This window comes from Macaca mulatta, chromosome 1, assembly GCF_049350105.2.
Source record: "Macaca mulatta isolate MMU2019108-1 chromosome 1, T2T-MMU8v2.0, whole genome shotgun sequence".
In the NCBI taxonomy this organism is placed as follows: domain Eukaryota; kingdom Metazoa; phylum Chordata; class Mammalia; order Primates; family Cercopithecidae; genus Macaca; species Macaca mulatta.
Genome location: NC_133406.1, coordinates 200105061 through 200120143, shown reverse-complemented (window position 1 = coordinate 200120143; position 15083 = coordinate 200105061). Strand labels below are relative to the sequence as shown.

Genomic DNA, 15083 nt, shown 5'->3' with positions numbered 1-15083 from the left:
CATGAAATGCAAAGGTTACCTTCTGTCAACCCCAGAAGGCACCAGGCTTTGGCTCCCCCTCTCCTGGCCAAGCATCATGCCCTCAGCCTGGACACTTCCCAGCTGAGACAGCCCTCCCTTCCCCAGTGCACTTCTTCCCCTTGGGCAAACTCTAAGTTATCCTCCAAACCCAGGGCAGGTGGTCGCTCCTCCTAGGTGACTTCCCTGGTGTACGCATTGCTGTGCAGTTGGACAAACGGGTTTTGAATCCCAGCTCTGCCACTTGATAGCTGTGCGACTTTGACCAGATCACCTCAGTTTCCTCATCTATACCACAGATAATAGTACCTACCTCATAGGACTGTTTAAAGATGAGGATGTAAAGTGATGGGCAGAGAACTAGCACACAGTAAGCACTAAATAAGTGTTATTCTTATTAACATCCCACCCACCTTGGAACAGTTAGTCATGCCCTCCACCTCACCCTTGAGAACTGTTTGCAGGTCCACGTCTCTCCCTGCCTCTTCCTACCCCTACCCGATTTGTGGAGCTATATAATATGCAGAACCCAGTGCTAAATGAAAATGCAGGACTCCTTGTTTTGAACTTTGGTCACTAAGAATTTTAAGATGGTGTCAGCAGAACACTAAGTGTGGGGTCCTTCTAGGCACTGGGCCCTGCGTGACCATAGACTCTTGAAACCAGCCCTGCTCCCACCCCCAGCCAGCCCTGGGCCTAGCCCAGAGTTGATGTCAGCCCCCACACAACAGAGTAAAAATGTCAACTGACATTGAGATAGGGTTTATGATTTCCACGTGGAATTTCACTTTATCCTTTTCCTAGAGATAACATCAACTCCATTTTATAGTTGAGGACACAGAAGTTCAGAGATGGGTATACCTTGCCAGAGATTACCCAGCTCAGGAACTGCAGAGCTGGGATGTGAGCACAGAGCAGCCTGGTGCAAAACCCTGCCTCTTGCCCTCTGGCTCCCCACGGAGGTTAGGAGAACCTGGCCCCAAGGGCTGAGCTTTGTCAGGAAGGCCGCGATGAAGCTTAGACCACAGAGAGGGAGCTGGAGGGACTGGGACTGGCCGCCCTCCCTCCTGGGGCCAGCCACATAAACAACCAGTTCCCTGGGACCGAGGCTGCTGCACAGGGAAAAGGGTAGGAGAGGGCAAAAAGTCACTCCCAAGAAGGCTCTGCCTGAGGGCCATAGACCCTAACATTCTGGGGAAATCTGCTCTTGCCTTTTCTGCTTAAAACCCTTTAGGGGTTGTCATTGGCCTCAGGATAAATTCCCAAGTCTTCAGTATCCTGCTAGACTAGGAAATCAGGCCGGGCTGTCCTGGGCCTGCCCACACTGCCCCCCTCCACCACACCAAGCCTGTTCTCACCATCACCAGGGCCTCAGACACACAGTTCCCCTTCCTCATCCCTTCTTCTTTTCCTCTACAACTCCTTGGCACCATTCATGACTCAGCTAAGATGTCGCCACCTCCAGGAACCTTTCCCAGATTATAGAGGGCAGGAGAGCAACTTCAGTGATAGGTTCCAGAGCTCCCCTGAGTCCCTCCTTTCTACACACGTGCCATGTGTAATTACCTGCTCTGGGTCATGTCCCCACTAGAATGTCAGCTCCGTGAGGGCCGCCTGGCTCATAGAGCCTGATACATCAGAGGTACCTGGTGGACTGAATGCATCCTTCTGCCACAGAGGCAAGAGCGCCAGGCATTCTTTCTCCTTTTTTCTTCACTCCTCCCAGACCCTCCTTTTCTTGTCCAGGCTTCTTGAGCTCAAGCTATGAAGAGCCCAAAGTTGCAAAGGGAAGAGAACCATTATACAGTATGCACCCTCCCCCTGCCAGCCCTGGACTAGGTACTATACATCTGGTTACTACATTTAATTCCCTAACCACATTCCAGATGGGGTGGAGCAGTATAGGTATAAATTATTCCTATTTTCCAGAGGAGACTGAGACTTGGTAGTTGAGGCCACCTGCCTGCAGTGGTAACAGGTTGGAAGCAGAAGGCATTAGATTGGAATCCTGTCTGATGCCTAAGTGCCTGGTCTCTTCTCTGCCCCAAACCACAAAACTCCTGTGACTCACCATTCCTAGCAAGCTCACCTCCAACCAGAGAGCGCTTGTTTCTAACCTCCGCCTTCAGTTCACACACACCCCAGCTGGTAAAGCTTTTCTGTGAGGTCAGCGATATACCAGTGTAGGAGACAGCCCCACTGTCAGTGAGAGGACAGTGTAGAAGTCACTCCTCCCCTGGGTCAACAAAATGCCAGTGTGGGAGAAACACCCCCATCGTCAGCAAAATGCCAGTACAGGAGACGCACCCTGCACCCCAAGTCAGCAGATTGCTAACAGGAGAGACAGTGCCACAGTCAGCAAAAGGCCAATGTGAGAAACACTTCCCTCCTCTGCTGGGGCCCATGACATTGACTGGGGGGTACACACAGAGAGCTCTCCAAGGTCGTGCCCCTGGAGCGGGAGGAGGCACTGAGGCAGCTGTTGCCTGGGGGAGAAGTTTGTGGCTGGGGAGTGGGGCAGAGTCAGGTGAGAGTTCTCACATGGCACTAATGAAATCAACCACCAGCCTGCTCCCCCCTCCCCAGGGACCCTCCAGGCTCCAGCTGATGCAATGCCCAGGCCAGATAATTGTTTTCTTCCCTCCTTAAAGGGCCAGCTGCTACTACAGCTGCAGACATCACCCAGACCCCTGACAGACCCCACAGAGCTCAGCACTTGGGCAGGAAGTTGGGAAGCCCAGAGAGTAGCAGCTTTGGGCCTGGGTTCTGCGCAGTAAAATCCAATTAAAGTCCAGAGACCAGAAGCGTCGTTGAGCAAGGAGGGAGGGAGAGATAATAGTTAAGACAGTAACACAGACCACATGCCCTGGGAGAAGGGACTGTGGTCCCTGCTGGGTCCTCAGCACCTGGCTCCTGCACGCCCGCCCCAGCAAGTACTTGGCACAGGGGTTGTTAATGAGTTCAGCAGTTAGCTGCTGAGCCCTCCTGAGTGCCAGGCACTGTGCTGCGCAGCTCAAATCCACCATTTCACTCATTCCTTCCTGCTACCCACATAGCAGCTGGGTTTGTTTTACTGAGAGTCTCAGAGAGGGGAAGTGATTTCCTCAATATCACACAGCCAGAAAGTGGCAGAGCTTGGGTTTGAAGCCAAGTTTAACCAACTCTGGGCTTCACACCCTGCAAAGGGTCGGCTAAGTGTAGAACCCCAGGGCTGGAAGTCCCTAAGCAAGGCAATCGGGAACAGAAGGCAGGGAAGGGGTCTGTGGGCCCTAAACAAACACCAAAGGGCATAGTGCTTGGTTTAAGCACAGGTTGCATGGGCCACCTCCCCAGCACACCCCTGCCAACCCACCTACCCTGCCCCCCAACCAAGAATGCCCCATTAGGCTACCCACATGCCCCCAGGGACAGTTGGCAGCTGCCTAATTACAGACTAATTGGTGACTAGCAGCAACTATTGGGGGGGGCGCGGCGGGGAGATGGCTGATTAACCCCTTGTTGACCAGGACCAATCCTCCTCCCATGACTTCAGGCCCCAAACCCAAGGAACCCAGACTTAAGAAGTCATCATGGATAGAGGACAGGACCAAAGGGGCAGCAGCCTTTTCCCTACATCCTGATAACACCCCTGGGGCTAGGGTTGGACACTGATATTCATCCAGGCGTCCAAGCCCTGAAGGGCCACATTCAAACAGGCCCTAGGTGGCAGTGCCAGCCAATGCCCCCTGTTCTCCAGCCTTGGTATGCCACTGCCCACCCCATTCCAGGATCCTTCCTGAGCCTTCGGGACCAGGACACTGAAGAAACCCACTCCTCAGGGCTGAGTTGTCCAGAGGTAATGCGGACATGGGGTCCAAATACCCAGGTGGCCAGTCAGGGAAGAGGTCCTCCCTATGAATGAGAGCATGCCCAAGTTGGCCATCAAGGGTTTTGCCAAGCCTCCCTGAACCCTGGGCTCTGCACCATGCTGCTGACCAACTGCTTTCCCAGCTTCCCAAAGACCCCTCTTCCCACCCCAGGGCTGGAGTAAGCAGCACTCCTTTTCTCTTATGGGGCAGAGGGGGTCCTCTGGGCACCACAACGGTGTCACGTTGGGAGGAAAAAGTGGCTGCTTCTCAACCAGGGCACAGGCAGAAGGGAGAAAGGCAGGCTGCCTTCCAGCTCCCTTTCCAGGAGGGATTTTAAGCACTTTCCAAAAATGCCATGCCAGGCAATGCTGTTGAAGACCAGGGCCCCAGGAGCTCTGAGCATCAGCAAAGAACTCAAGACTCTGGCCTCCCTTCCCCATTTTCCAGGCTTCCCCAAACACCCCACGTTCCTCTCTCACCCCTTAGCCCCCTCCCCAGAGCCCTCTCACACCCTGTGTTCATCCCCCCACCCCCGCCCCGGCACACTCACATCCCTACGTTGCGCTTCATGGCCAGAGCCCCCCTCCCCCCGTGGTCCTCCAGACCTCTGCAGCCCCCTCCCCACGTCCACTCCCAGGCGAGCAAGGCCTGCTGACTTACCCGGAGGTGGGGCCCGGGTCCAGATAGGGAGGGGGGCTCCGCAGGCCGAGGCGGCTCCGCAAGGCGGGGCAGGTGCTGCCCCGGGACCCCGCCCCGCGGACCCGGCAGTAGGCGCGGCCCGGCCCCAGGCGGGCGCGGACTCCGAGTGGGTAGGCACGCGGGGCGGGGAGGGGCGGCGAGGGAGGCTCACGGGGGCATCGCCCGCCACCACGGGGGCAGCTCCGCTCCGCCCGCCTGCGCTGCCGGCTCCGCAGCAGCCACGGTTTTCAGTCGCCGCCGGGTGCAAAGCCCAAGCTCGGGCTGGCGGGAGGCGAAGGGGAGGCGGGGCCTGCTGGGGGCGGGGTCGCGTTGATGGGCGGGGCCAATGGGGGCCGGGCCTCGGTGGTGGGCGGGGCCTAGGGGAATCCGGGGAGTTTGGCTTGCCGGGTTGAGGGAGATCTACATTAATGAGGCCTCCAAAAAGCGGGGTCTGGGGAAGCCTCAGGCCTCTCCGTGTCCCTAGGACGCTCCTGCCTCCTGCCCGGCCTCCCCTCTCCACCACCACCCCATCTGTTCTTTCTCATCCTTCCTTTTCTTTGGGGCACCTCCCAGGACCTCACAGGCACCGCGGCGCCCCCTGCCCTACCCTGAACCAGTTCCAGGAACGTCAGATGGTAAGAGAAGAAGAAACGACTTACAAACGTCAAGTCCATTTTACAGATGGAAAAACTGAAGCTCAGAGAGGAGAAAAGACTTCCCCCAGTGCCTGGTATGAAGAGAAAGACTTTATAATGTCCCTTTCAGACAGAAGGAAGTAGAGTGACCGGCCCTGAAGCCCAAGTTAACCTGCTTCCCCTGCGCTCTCTTAGAGCAATGGTTTTAAACTTGGGGCGATTTTGCCCCCCAGGGAACATTCGACCATGTCTGGAGACATTTTTGATTTTCCCAACGAGGAGGTTGCTACTGACGTCTCATGAGAAGAGACCAGGGATGCTGCTACACGCCTTCAATGCACAGGGCAGCTCCCGCGCCAGAGAATTGTCAGGCCCAAAATGTCAGCAGGTTTCTGAGGTTGAGAAACTCTGTTCTAGGGCCTGGCATCTGCCTATATAAACTTCCAAATGGACTCCTGAAGTCCTGGGTTCTGAAGCCCAGGAGGATACTGTGTAAAGTCTTTCCTAGGGTCATGCCTGCCCCAACTTGTCTATTTAACCTTGCTTAGGACTGGCCAGTTCTACTCTTGGGCTCCAGTATTTTGAATTCCACTCATTGACAGAGAGGACAGAATAATTAATATTTGCTGGAGGCATGTAAAACCAGTAGTCTCCCTGCTGAGGGCATGAATTAAAATGTAAATGGGGGCTGGGTGCGGTGGCTCACGCCTGTACCAGTGTTTTGGGAGGCCAAGGTGGGCGGATCACTTGAGGCCAGGAGTTTGAGATCAGTCTGGCCAATATGGTGAAACCCCATCTCTACTAAAAACACAAAAATTAGCCAGGTGTGGTGGCCCACGCCTATAGTCCCAGCTACTTGGGAGGCTGAGGTACAAGAATCACTTGAACCCCGGAGGCAGAGGGTTGCAGTGAGCCAAGGTCGCACCACTGCACTCAGCCTGAGTGACGGGGGAACTCTGTCTCAAAAAAAAAAAAAAAAAAAAGTAAATGGGGAGTGGGATGGTGGGGAGAAAAAGGAAAATTACTGGGATTAAAGGATCCTCCTGGTGATTGCTAGGAGGCATAGTCATCCTATGCCTTCCCTTCTCACCTGGTCTGTGAGAAGCATAAACTGAGGCCCTACAATGTGAAAAGCCTCAAAGTGGGTTCCATAGCTGGTCAGAGGTGGAGCTGGGGCTCCTGATTATATTTACATATTAATTAAAGCTTTGTTATCAGCTATTCTACCTTAAGCCTAGGCCTGGAACTAGGGCCTGGGTGGTGGAATGGTTGCTCTGGAGCAGCAAGGGGGACTAGATTAGGGGAGGCAGGATGGAGGCCAGGGTAGGACCTGGAACGAGGGTGGAGGTGAGGAGTGGGAGCACAGAGAGGAATCAGGCTTCCTGTGTGCTCCTCCCTGGCCCCTTTCACAGAGACAGGTAGACCAGGGGCTCCCTTTGCACATCTGATGAAAACTTTGCACTATCTCTCTGGAGATGTGCAATGTACATTTTGCATATAATTTCAGTATCTTCAAAGTTCTATATTGGTTACCAGAAGGATTGGATGGGAGGTGGGTGGAGAGGGGGTTGATTCTTAAGTGTATATAGAAGAATAAACATACAGGAATAAAAAGTCCAGGAAGAAAAGTAATGAAAAGGGATTTGTCTTACCCAATACTAAAACATACTCTAAAGTCAATGTGTTTGAAGCAGTACGGTATTGAAGCAGGACTAGACCAATCTGTGGAACAAAATGGAGTACGGAAATGGATCTAGCCCCGCAAGGGAATTCAATGTATAATAAAGATAGCACTTTAGGCCCGGCACAGTGGCTCATGCCAGTAATCTCAACACTTTGGGAGGTCGAGGCGGGCGGAGTGCTTGAGACTAGCCTGGGCAACATGGCAAAACTTTGTCTCTATAAAAAATACAAAAATTGTGGCTGGGGGCGATGGCTCACGCCTGTAATCCTAGCATTTTGGGAGGCTGAGGCAGGTGGATCATGAGGTCAAGAGATTGAGACCATCCTAGCCAACATGGTGAAATCCTGTCTCTACTAAAAATACAAAAATTAGCTGGGCATGGTGGCGTGCACCTGTGGTCCCAGCTACTTGGGAGACTGAGGCAGGAGAATCGCTTGAACCCAGGAGATGGAGGTTGCAGTGAGCTGAGATCGCCCCACTTCACTCCAGCCTGGTGACAGAGTTAGACTCTGTATCAAAAAAAAAAAAAAAAAATTATCTGGGCACGGTTGCATACACCTGTAGTCCCAAGTACCAGGGAGGCTGAAGTGGGAGGATTACCTGAGCCTGGGACGTCAAGGCTGCAGTGAGCTGTGATCACGCCACTACACTCCAGCCTGGGCAACAGAGCAAGACCTTGTCTCTAAATGAATGAATGAATAAAAGACAGCACTTCAGACAAATGGCGGGGGGGGGGGGGATGTTGGTAGGGGGTTGGAGGGGGGAGATCAAATGGGTGGAATAACCAGCAAGTCTTTTGGGGAAATTACAATAAGCTGTGCCCTTTTTGCACACTGAAATAAATTCCAGGTGGAGCACATATTTAACACTATAATGTATCAGAAAAGAGACAAGTGAATATTTTAATTATCTTGGAGATGGAAAAGACTTTCTAAGCATGATGAAACCTAGAAGCCATAAGAGAAAACATGGAAATGTTTGACTACAAGACTTCTATACAGAAGAAATAGCCATAAACCAGTTTGAAAGACAAATGACAAAATGGAGGGGATATATCCTGGTTGGCCCCCACTCTGTCCCCTCCTGCCCTCCAGCCCCTCCAAGCCAAGACGGGGACAAGCAGGAGGGATGGCTGGGGCTGTGAGAGTCGAGACCGAGCACCTGGAAGAGGCTTCTCCTGCGGCGCTCTGGCCTGCGCCCACATGTTCAGGGGCCGGGAAGCCCCGGAAACCCCAGGCGGGCCATCTGGGTCCTCAGCAGGTGCCTTGGCACAGCAGATCCGAAGTCCTCCTGGAGGCTGCTCACCACTTCCCTCGCGTGGCCATCCTAAGAACTGCAATCCTCTGTTCCTGCTCATGCCCCTTCTGAGTATCAAGGCGAGAATTTAAAAGTAAATAAATAACAGCTAATTTTTTGAGGGAACTAACCATGTTCCAGGCATTGTGTTAAACACTTAACCTAGCATATTTCATTTTCCCCTCAAAACAACTCTTCGAGGTAGGTCCACTGTATTCTTATCTCCATTTGATGGATGGAAACTGAGGCTTGAAAAAAGTGACTTATCTAATCTCTAAGTGGTGGCACCAGGATTTACTGCCACATTCCTTGCCTCAGCTCTTAATGTAGTAAAGCCAAGTCTTTGGGAAAATTCAGTGAAACAAACGTTTTTGAGGTTTACCTTGATCCAGGCCTTTTGCAGGTGCTGGGGATTCTGAATTGAGGAAAATGGTCATCACAGGTGACAGCAGAGGAACACTCCTGATACAGCAAATCCTGATAGCTACAGAGGACTCATTCACCCTGTGAAGGGGTGGGGCAGCGGGGAGGGATCCCAGAGGAGACATCTTCCAAGCTGCATCTTGTGGAGAGAGAGTAGTGGGGTGGCACTTACTAAGGTGGACTGGACGACAGGTGGGGTTTAGGGGAGGAGCAGTGATCTATGTGCTGAGTTTGGGGGTAGACCACAGATGGGGCAGAATAAAGTACACCAGGACCAAGCTAAGGAGTTTGGGTGCAAAGATTTTTTTGAGAGCTTTTCCATGTTTCAGTTGCTTGGGTCTAGGGACAGCCTGCTCTGCCAACCCAACCTGCCTCTTTTGCAGATGCTTCCTCACTCCAGTTCAAAGTGCTCTCAGAAACTTGGAGTCCCTCCTGATTCCTTCCTCTTCCTCACTTCTATCCACTTAATTATCAGTGCCATCCACTATGCTTCCTAAATACTTCCTGGGTTCACCCACTTCTCTCCATCCCTCTTGCCTCTCCTCTAGTCCAGCCTGCCTTCCTGTCACTCCTGAATTCAGCTGCTGTTGGTGACTTGGTCTCCCCACCTTCAAACTTTTACACAAGAGACATCCTTCTAAAGCAAATCTGACCACATCCCCTCTCCTACTGAAAATGCTTTTTATCGATTAATTCAACAAATATTAAGTATTTATTATATGTTGAATATTCAAGATATAATTATGAGCAAAACATGGAATTTAAAGCCTATGGGGGTGACAGACGTGAACCAAATGACCCCCTAAATAATTACATAATAAAAACTGTGCTAGATGCTATGCGAGGGTCTGACCTAGAGAGGGAGATCTTTGAATGCTCCCCAAGGCATCCCATCTGAAGTCTGAATAGCAGTCAGCCAGGTCAACAAGCCAAGGATGGGTAAGAGCTTACACAAAGGCCCTGAAGTTGCTTCTCTGAGTTTCTGTTTCCTTGTCTGTATAATGGGAATATTTAGAGTTCTGAGGATTAAATGAGTTAATACGTGTAAAGTTCTTAGAACAGCCCTTAGAACATAAGTTTTCCATAAGTGTTAGTATATATATATATAATTTTTTTTTTTTTTTTTTTTTGAGATGGAGTCTCACTCTGTTGCCCAGGAGGCAGTGGCGTGATCTCAGCTCACTGCAACCTCCGCCTCCCAGGTTCAAGCAATTCTTCTGCCTCAGCCTGCTGGGTAGCTGGGATTACAGGCATGTACCACCATGCCTGGCTAATTTTTGTATTTTTTGTGGAGATGGGGTTTCACCATATTGGTCAGGCTAGTCTTGAATCCTGATCTGCGCGCCTGAGCCTCTCAAAGTGCTGGGATTATAGGAGTGAGCCACTGTGCCTGGCCAATAACTTAATATTTTTTTTTTAAGTGGAGAGATATTGGAAATCTTTCAGCAAAGGAGTTAAAGGAGAAAGTAGCATTTTTAAAATGTCACTCCAGCTGCAATGAGGAGCATGGATTAGTACAAAGAAAGAGCAGATTCGGGGAAACTAATGAGACTTTTGCAAGGGTCCATTGAGAGCTATGGGGATTTGGGCTAGGGAGGCAGAGGGAAATTGGAGAGATTTTGTGATTTAGGTAGTAGACACTGCTGGGCTTGCTGTTTTATTGGTAGTGGGAGGCTGTAGGAGGTAGGTGGTCGCTACAACTGGTTGGGTGGTGATGTTCTTCACCAAGACAGGGAAGGCTGAAGGATGCCTAGGCCTCAGGGGAGATGCTGATTCTGAATGTGTTTAGATGCACATACTGTGGTACATCCCAGATGAGCGCTGTGTAGGCAGCTGATTCATTGTGGAGTTCAGAGGAGAAACTGTGGCTGGAGATAAAAAACTAAGATTGCTGGTGATATGGTTTGGATCTGTGTTCCCACCTAAATCTCATGTCAAATTTGTAATCCCCAGTGTTGGAGGTGGGGCCTGGTGGGAGATGATTATACTAGGGGTTGTTTCTCACGAATGGGTTAGCACCATCCCCTTGGTGCTCTTCTTGTTATAGTGAGTGAGTTCTCATGAGATCCAGTTGTTTAAAAGTGTGTGGCACCAGCCGGGCGTGGTGGCTCACGCCTGTAATCTCAGCACTTTGGGAGGTCTAGGTGGGCGGATCACAAGGTTGGAGTTCGAGACCATTCTGGCTAACACAGTGAAACGCCATCTCTACTAACAATACAAAAAATTAGCCGGGAATGGTGGTGGGTGTCTGTAATCCCAGCTACTCGGGAGGCTGAGGCAGGAGAATGGCATGAACCCGGGAGGCAGAGCTTGCAGTGAGCTGAGATCGCGCCACTGCACTCTAACCTGGGTGACAGAGCAAGACTCCATCTCAAAAAAAAAAGAAAAAAAAAAAGTGTGTGGCAGCACCCGACCACTCTGTCTTGCTCCTGCTCCTGCCATGTAAGATGTTCTGGCTCCCCCTTTGCCTTCACCCATGATTGGAAGCTTCCTGAGGCTTCCCCAGAAGGCAAGCACATGCCAGTATCATGCTTCCTGTACAGCCTGTGGAACTGTGAGCCAATTAGCCAATTAAACACCTTTCCTTTCCTTTTTTTTTTTTTTTTGATATGGAGTCTTACTCTGTCACCTAGGCTTAGGCTGGAGTGTAGTGGTGTGATCTCGGCTCACTGCAACCTCCACCTTCCGGGTTAAAGGGATTCTCCTGCCTCAGCTTCCCAAGTAGCTGGGACTACAGGCATGTACCACCATGTGCAGCTAATTTTTGTATTTTTGGTAGAGACAGGGTTTTACCATGTTGCCCAGGCTGGTCTCGAACTCCTGATCTCAAGTGGTCAGCCCACCTCAGCCTCCCAAAGTGTTGAGATTTACAGGCATGAGCCACCGTGCCCAGCCTCCCTTTTCTTTATAAATTATCCAGTCTCAGGTATGTCCTTATAGCAATGCAAGAACAGACTAATACAGTTGGCAAATAAGTGATCACCTCAATCACGCCATCTGTGAGATGGTAGGAGCTAGCTAGGTGATTTTTAAGATTTCTTCTGGTTCAAACATGCATAGTATTCCAAGTGTTGAGGTCAGTAGGACTCCAGAGACAAGAGAGAAAATCGATGTAGTCTGAAAGACTTGGCAGAAGCTCCTTGCAGGCTATTAGTTATTCATTCATCTGTCTTTTACTGAGCAGCTACTCTGAGCCACATGCTCTACTGGGGGTGGAAGGATAAACAAGACCTAGCCGCCAAACCAGTGTGGTGGCTCACATCTGTAATTTCAGCTGCTCAGGAGGCCGAGGCAGAGGATTGCTTGAGTCCAGGAGTTCAAGGCTACAGTAAACTGATTGTGTCACTGCACTCCAGCCTAGGTGACAGGGTAAGACCCCATTTCTGGAAGGAAAAAAAAAAAAAAAAAAGACCGAGCATGGTGGATTACAGGCAGTGATTATGCCTGTAATCCCGGCACTTTGGGAGGCCAAGGCAGGTGGATTGCTTGAGGTCAGGAGTTCATGACCAACCTGACCAACATGGTGAAAACCTGTCTCTACTAAAAATACAAAAATTAGCCGAGTGTGGTGGCAGGTGCCTGTAATTCCAGCTACTCGGGAGGCTGAGGCAGGAAAATTGCTTGAAACTGGGAGGCGGAGGTTGCAGTGAGCCAAGATCGCACCATTGCACTCCAGCCTGGTGACACAGCAAAGCTCCATTTCAAAAAAAAAAAAAAAAAAAAAGGCAGCATCTCAGGGTCTCAGGCTTGGTAGACCATGGAATGTTTCCTAAAGGAAGTAATAACTAAGATAAGACCCAAAAGTCAGGTAAAAGAAAGCTCCCTCCTCTTGAATTTTTCACTTTAGACTTTACCATGCACTCTCAGAGTCCATTCCAGGAACAAAGGTCCTGGAATAGCAGTTGCATTTCCAAGGTTCTGTTGAATTTTCCATCTTCTCTGAGATCCTTCTTCTCAATGTTCCCTCTGGCCTTATCTTCACATTCTCCGCCAGGGCTAGGAATAGGGTCAGAGAAAAGGGACTGAGGATACAGAAGTAGGGAGGCACTCACTCATGGGTCATGCAGTGTGCTCCTGGCCCTCTTCCCACTCATACCCCAACTCTAGCTCTTCCCTGTACTCTGCTGGCATCTTGCTATTCCCACATGTGGCTTCCTCTGTTTACAGTGAGCCTTGCCAACACTTGACTGAGGAAAGCTTGCCCATGATGAGCTCAGATGTCACCTCCTCCTGGAAGTCTACTGCTTTCTCCAGTCGTCCCTGTCCTTCTCCCTAGGCCAAGATGGTTCCCTGTGCTCTAACAGCATGGTGAAGACTGCACAGTGGTTAACAGAACAGGCTTTAGCATCAGAGCCCTGCTGTGCTGTTTATTATCTGTGAATCACTCTCTGCGCCTGTTTCCTTCCACATGTGTGAAATGTGCTGGCATCACAGGGGAGTTGTAAAGATTAAGTGAGAAAATATATGTAAAGTGATCAGCAGTGACTGGTACATGTACCAATCAGATACACGATATAATAAAGACAAAGACAGGAAGATAATTAGAATACATGAGCACTTTAGAAGACGCATAAACAATAATAGCTACCACTTACAGTAAGTGGTTATTGTTTATACTTCTTCTAAAGTGCTCAAGTTTTCTAATTAATTTCCTGCCTTTATCTTCATTATATCATAAGTTTCTGGGGGCAAGAAGGAAGAAAAGGAGGAGGAAGATATTCATAAATGACATTTAACAAGCATTACGACATGTCTGCTGAATAAAGAAATGACAATTTCATGGGAAATGTTCTGGGCAGCAAATCTGGAATCCTGAGCTCCAATCACATGGTCCTAGTGATGGTACAGTTTCTGCCTCACTCACGTTCACTTTAAGCTGCCCAGACCACAAACCCTGCTGGGGCCACGCTTTAAACCACTTGACCCCTCCAGCCTCTGGACTTCAGCAGATAGGGCCAGCACCGGAGTCAAGGATCACCATTTAATGTATTCGCTGCTGTCTGTCCTCGGACCAATGGTGTATACTATCGTGTGAATGTGTTCCCCAAGTCTCATGTGCTGGAAAGTTAATCCCCAGTGCAACAGTGTTGAGAGGAGGGACCTTCAGAAGGTGATTAGGTCATGGGGGCTCTGCCATCATGAATAAATTAATGACGATATTGAGGGAGTGGGTTCCTGATAAAATGATGCATTCAACCCCATTTCTTTTTCTCTCTCCCCTTCTCTCTGTCCCTCTCATACTGTCTTGCTCTCTTGCCCTTCACCTGCTGCCATGGAATACGCAGCAAGAAGGCCCTTGCCAGATGTGGACCCCTCAACCTTAGACTTACCAGGTTTTAGAGTTGTAAGAAATATATCTCTATACTTTATAAATTACCTAGTTTCAGATATTCTGTTATAGCAGCACAAAATGAACTAAGACAGCCTAGCACAGCAATCTAAGATGGGCCGATTCGAGGCCTTATTGAACCAAGGAACAGAAAGACATTGTTGGCCAGGCATGGTGCCTCACACATGAAACCCCAGCACTTTGAGAGGTCAAGGTGGGAGGATCAGTTAAGCCCAGGAGCTCAAGACCAGCCTGGGCAGCACAGTGAGACTTCGTCTCTACAAAAGGAAAAAAAGAATTTTAATTAGCCAAGCATGGTGGTGCATGCCTGTATTCTCAGCTACTTTGGAGGCTGAGGTGGGTGGATCATTTGAGCCTGGGAGGCAGAGGTTGCAGTGAGCCAAGATCGTACCATGCCACTGCACTACAGCTTGGGTGATAGAGTGAGACACTGTCTCAGGAAACAAAACAAAAAAAAAAAAAAAAAAAGAAATTGTCAGGTGGCAGAGGGAGTTGAATTAGAGAAGTCAGAGACAGCCAGGTGTGGTGGCTCACGCCTGTAATTCCAATCTTTTGGGAGGCTGACGCAAGTGGATCGCTTGAGTCCAGGAATTCACGACCAGCCTGGGCAACATGGCAAAGCCCTGTCTCTACAAAAAATACAAAAATTAGGCCGGGCGCGGTGGCTCATGCCTGTAATCCCAGCACTTTGGGAGGTTGAGACAGGAGGGTCACCTAAGGTCAGGAGTTCAAGACCAGTCTGGCCAACATGGTGAAACCCTGTCTCTACTAAAAATACAAAAAATAAGGCCAGGTGTGGTGGCTCATGCCTGTAATCCCAGCACTTTGGGAGGCCGAAACGGGCGGATCATGAGGTCAGGAGATTGAGACCATCCTGGCTAACACGGTGAAACCCTGTCTCTACTAAAAAATACAAAAAACTAGCCAAGCGAGGTAGCGGGTGCCTGTAGTCCCAGCTACTTGGGAGGCTGAGACAGGAGAATGGGGTAAACCGGGAGGCGGAGCTTGTAGTGAGCTGAGATCGGGCCACTGCACTCTAGCCTGGGTGACAGAGCGAGACTTTGTCTCAAAAACAACAACAACAAAAAATTAGCCGGTCATGGTGGTACACGCCTGTTATCTCAGCTACTCGGGAGGCTGGAGGCAGGAGA

At 50.3% G+C, this 15083-nt stretch overlaps 1 protein-coding gene and 1 long non-coding RNA gene across 5 annotated transcripts in view; both read right to left on the bottom strand.

The window, feature by feature from the left end:
* RIMS3 (regulating synaptic membrane exocytosis 3) overlaps positions 1–4831 on the bottom strand; it is a 46890-nt gene extending 42059 nt beyond the window's left edge. For 3 of the 4 annotated variants that reach the window (XM_078003913.1, XM_028827578.2, XM_028827492.2), the window contains exon 1: positions 4527–4831. The gene's annotated coding sequence lies outside the window, so the exon portion shown is untranslated. 4 annotated transcript variants of the gene reach the window in all.
* Positions 4832–7739: 2908 nt separating this feature from the next.
* LOC106997992 (uncharacterized) lies at positions 7740–8580 on the bottom strand. The gene is made up of 2 exons (XR_013403550.1): positions 8542–8580; positions 7740–8227 (listed from the first exon to the last, which is right to left on the bottom strand). It is a non-coding gene; the product is annotated as an uncharacterized LOC106997992 (long non-coding RNA).
* Between the last annotated feature and the right edge of the window lie 6503 nt (positions 8581–15083).